The following is a 4892-nucleotide window of genomic DNA, read 5'->3' as shown; positions in this document are numbered from 1 at the left end:
TGTGGATACTGTCCCATCTCTCTAACTTTTCACTAAAGAAATCATACTACACTATTTGATTCATTTAAGCCATCTATCTTTCCTTCCTTAAAATATCTTTTGTTTATTTCCACTAATGTCCTCCAAATAAAATTACTTTAGAGTTAAAAGCAACTGACACCCAGCAGTTATCTTTAAGATTTATATGTTATTTTTCTCTCATAAACAATCTGTATAATATTTGCTGTCTGACCAAGTGCTTGGTAGAGCACTTACTGACTATTTTTAAAGATCAGAAATGTAAGATTTAACAGTAGCCACTTGCATTCTACATGGTAACATGTAGTTTCATGATGATCTTCACTAAATTTTACCATCCCTTCTATAAATTCCAAGATCATACAAAATAATTTGAGTGCATTACTCATCAGGGATTCTGGAGGTACATTTTCAGTTTTAATAATAAATGCTAGAATGACCAAATTGCAGACTAATTATTTCCATATTGTACTTAAAATGAGTTTTTAAAAATTATTTTAAAAAAGATGACTATAAATATCAAAGCTATTTATTGTACCTCTGGGCCTACTCTTCCAAAAATTGAGCTTATCAATTTTTCTCTGTCAAGCTTGAACTAATGTAAATAATTGAAATAATGTAAAGTTATATTTTCATGTTTTTATAGTTATGACATGACAAGAACACTTAATGTAAGAGTATCTCGAGTATGGATAATGTTGATTGGCTAACACAGAGCTCAGTTTTAGGCAGTAAAATCTAGTTCAATATCCATGTAACAATGCATCAGTATATTGCTGTATAGATGTGTTTGTGTGCATATAAGTGATAAGTGCTCAACAAAGAGTGGTGACAGCTCTCTCAAGGTTTTTTTTTTTTAAATTCATTTTCTATAAACTGTTATGGAAAGACCAAAATAATTATGAACTATTCTTATGTAAATTTACAATTGTCCTTTACTGTACATTTTGTTTACAGTATAGTACCTTATTCTCTGCTGTGTTAAGTGGGTGTCGTACTCCAAGGAGACAAACACTTTCTACAACTTCTATTGAAGATACTGGGATTTCCAATTTTTCATGTGTACTATGTCTGAAAATGCTTTTGATTTTATTTTTAAATCTAACATCTGATGGATTTTTCAGAGTGTTGTGAAAACTTCAGTCATACATAAAATATGTTCTTATAAAATGTCAACATCTTTTTATTTTGTTTTTACTTAATGGTACATCAATCTAATAATGAGAAACCAAAAAGTGTATCATATATTCTCCCCAAATAAATCTAGATGTTTTTAGTGAGGGAGGGCATCATTTTGTCAGCAAAGTCTGAATAGAGTCAAGGTAGAATATTTTTTAATTTAAATTAATAGAATTAGTAATTCTGGTATTTCACACCTATACTCATTAGGTACTTTGGAGATATATAGAAATGTGGCTATTGATTAAATCACTTATTTTGTAATAGACAACACTGGTAACATACCAGGCATTGTGCACTTAGCCCTCTTACTGTGCAGTCATCTCATTTGATGTGATACTCATATTAAAGAGCAGGAAAGTAACTTGCTTTAAAATATGGTTTGACTTTTAAAAATTGACCACTTATTTAACTTAAAAATTCTTTCCACTTTAACTAATTTCTTCACAAAGCTGGTCATTTGAATAACTACACAATTCTATTTATATGTACTTTAAAGTTATTCCAATATTACAGTTCTCCTAACTTGCACATAAATTTGTAAAATTTTTATACTTAAATGTATCAAGTACTTAACACACCAATATAAGGGTGATTCTGCTTAAAATACAGGAATTTTACACTTCTAATCTGTAAATACTGTGGATATTTTCACGATCAAGGTAGTACTTTGAGAATAAGAAGAGAATTACTAGCAATATTCCTGTAAAAACCTTTAGCACCTACCATATATTAAGGATATCATTAACTTTTACTTTTAAATGAAGTGTATGTATGTGCGTGCTGATGTGGGAACATGCCCATGAGTGCAGGTGTCTGCTGATAACAGGGGTGGGCCCAGGTATATCAGATCTAGAGTGGGGGTTAAAGATGCTTGCCGGCTCCTAAAATGGTTTTGGAGAAACTAGCCTGGGTCCACTGCAAGTGTTCTTTCTTAACCACTGAGCAATCCTCCAGCACCAATAACATCATTAAAACTTTTTTAAAAGAACCTCTTTGCAGTTCATTAAGCTATGATATACCAGTTTTTCATACTTTCTTTCATGCTTTACCTAATGGTAATCTGGAGGTACATCTACATAATAGAAACTAGTCGATGACGTCACGTGTGGAATGAATTTCTATGTTTTTAAACTTGCTTTCTGCTGATAAAATTGAATGTTCATTTTTTGGGGGGGTTGGTCAGTTCTCTGAAAGAAAGTGCAATTAGGTCAAATGTATCTTTCTATTTAATTTATATGTAATATGCAGGCGTTTGATCTAATGACTTAGAATGTTTATAACACTAGCATTAGTTGGAAATATATACATTAATAAGAGTATAGCATTAACTTTGGACACTTGATTAGGTAAGCGTGACAAATCTTTATGAATAGATTCACAAGAAGCATATTAAAGAAGTTGCCTGAAAGTTGCAAATATGCATTAACTATGGAAAGATGTACAAGGTGCTCTGACACTTAAAACTGGTTTAATTTACCTCGCCGGAACGGAGGATGGGTAAGTATACACAAACTGCTCTGAGACCTTAACAAAAGTTTGAGGGAGCACTAGATGGTCTGGGAAATATTGAATTAAACCTTTTTAAAAAAATGCTTTTAATATATTGTTTGGGTTAAACCATGACACAAGACATTTTGTTAGACACTCAATAATTACACTTTATGTTTAAAAAGAACAACCCACGGGACAGCACACGACACTCCAAGCCCATAGAGGTTCAAATACATTTATGTAAACATGACATCTCAGAAAGTTCCCACAAGCTCTAAAGAAGTGCCCAGAGCTAATGTGGATTGTGAAGAATTTGTGAATGTCTTGTGTCCTGTCTGTATCCCTTTCTTGCTTTATATTTTACACTCTCTTTGTACCCTTAGATACAAGTGACATTTGTCACTTAACTTATTTCCAATATCATACTTTCTCAGTGTATAGTTTCATCCATCTTATTCCATTGCATCCCTCCCTCACACTGTCCATCTAGCTTTGACTTGCCTTATGAGAAATTTTGCTTTGAGAACACGTACAATGCAGTTCACTTTGACCAAGACAGGACTGAAACTTTCAAAGTCTTTTTAATGACCATAGCAAGGAACTAGGCATCTCTCAAGCAAAAGAGGAAAGCATGTGTTAATCTCCATGTTTGCATCACACATGTATTCTGATCCAACAATGGCTGGTTAGCTATATTTCCATTTCACCTAAAGACTCCACATTCAGTAGAGTTCCTGGAGGAGGCAGGAGGTTCTCTGAAGAAGCAGAAAAACTGAGAACTCGGTCTTCTCTTTGCCCATCAGGGTTTTGATAGCCACCTCATTAGAAGCACAATCTATTCTCTATTTTAATTCAATTCCCTAGGATTTTGAAATTTATATCTCTCACAAAGTATAAGCATAACCTAATTTTGCTATTCCACAGCCAAACTCCTTTTGGATATGCATAAACTCAGAACTATTTAATTAATGATAACCTGGATTTACTGAATAAATTTGGTCACTTTTCTTTCTTTCTTTTTCCTTTCAGGTTAATGTGCCAATTTCATTTTACTGTAAATTGGAATGTGGGGGAGTGGATTAAACTCTTGGGAGGGAGTCAAGTCCAGCTCTCTAGCTTTATCTTCCCCATCCCCTCACCTCTGTGTGTCTCCTCAACTGGAGTATGTGGATACTAGGACAGTTTCCTGGAATGATGAAAGGAAAGACTGTATCTTTTAAAATTGATGCTTGAAGAAACAGGTTCTTGCATGGGAGTGCCACTCAGTGCAGAAAGTTTTGTTATTTGGTTCAAAATGGTCTTATCATCTTAACATGCTAGTCAGTTTTATCTGTGAACATTCATTCAGTAACTCACTAATTTACCCATTTGCTCTAAGAAATGCTTATTGAATCTATTAAATAGTATTTATGAGAGGTAAGGGCTAAATTTAAAGCCTCTATTTCTGAGAAGTTTCTATAAATCATGCTCTGATGTGTTCCCAGTCACATAGAAATAATTTGGGTTTAGGGTTAGTATCTGACAATTAAAATTGGTATATTTACCTGTTCTTCTGTAGAAGACATTGTACTTTCATTCAGGACAAAAGTCTTGGTAACATTCATCAGAAATTGCCTCTAACATGGACTCATTATTTCCTTTCAAAAAAGCTTATATTTGGTAAATTGCTTCCTTATAATCACAACTTCTCTCTCTCCTCTCAAAAAGTCAAATTCAGTTCATCAACAAACACCACAGTTTGGTGATGCTAACCTCTGCCTCCTACATAGCTTAGTTTACATGCACCTAAAAGCCATTTCAATGATAAGAAAATAAGAAAACTGTAGATGAAATTTAAATAGCAACAGGGAATTTCCCAACCAAGTACAGAACAATTTTGAATTTATCAACGGAAGTGGTTAAAAACAAGTATCAGTATTTATTATTGTTTAATTTATTTTATTTGCATTAAGTAAGACATAAACTCAAAGCAAATAATTTGATTTGTGTGAGAAATGTTTTAGAGGAATTCATATATATATGTGTGTGTATATATATATATATATATATATATATATATATACATATATATATGTGTATGTATAGGAGTGTACATGTTAAAGTCAATTATTTTAATCAATACATAATTCATTATGCCACCAGTAGTAGGCAAAGAAACACATTTGCTAGGCATCAGAATCACTCTCAATTAAAAATTAAGA

At 32.7% G+C, this 4892-nt stretch overlaps 1 protein-coding gene across 5 annotated transcripts in view; it reads left to right on the top strand.

Annotated features, from left to right (window-relative positions):
• Positions 1-1561, top strand: part of Gria2 (glutamate ionotropic receptor AMPA type subunit 2) — a 114239-nt gene extending 112678 nt beyond the window's left edge. For all 5 annotated transcript variants that reach the window (XM_021159170.2, XM_029475050.1, XM_021159172.2 and 2 more), the window contains one exon: positions 1-1561. This exon is cut by the window's left edge and continues 1508 nt beyond it. The gene's annotated coding sequence lies outside the window, so the exon portion shown is untranslated.
• The last annotated feature ends 3331 nt before the right edge of the window (positions 1562-4892 follow it).

The sequence above is a fragment of the Mus caroli genome, chromosome 3, assembly GCF_900094665.2.
Source record: "Mus caroli chromosome 3, CAROLI_EIJ_v1.1, whole genome shotgun sequence".
In the NCBI taxonomy this organism is placed as follows: domain Eukaryota; kingdom Metazoa; phylum Chordata; class Mammalia; order Rodentia; family Muridae; genus Mus; species Mus caroli.
This window is presented reverse-complemented; position numbering and strand designations above follow the sequence as displayed.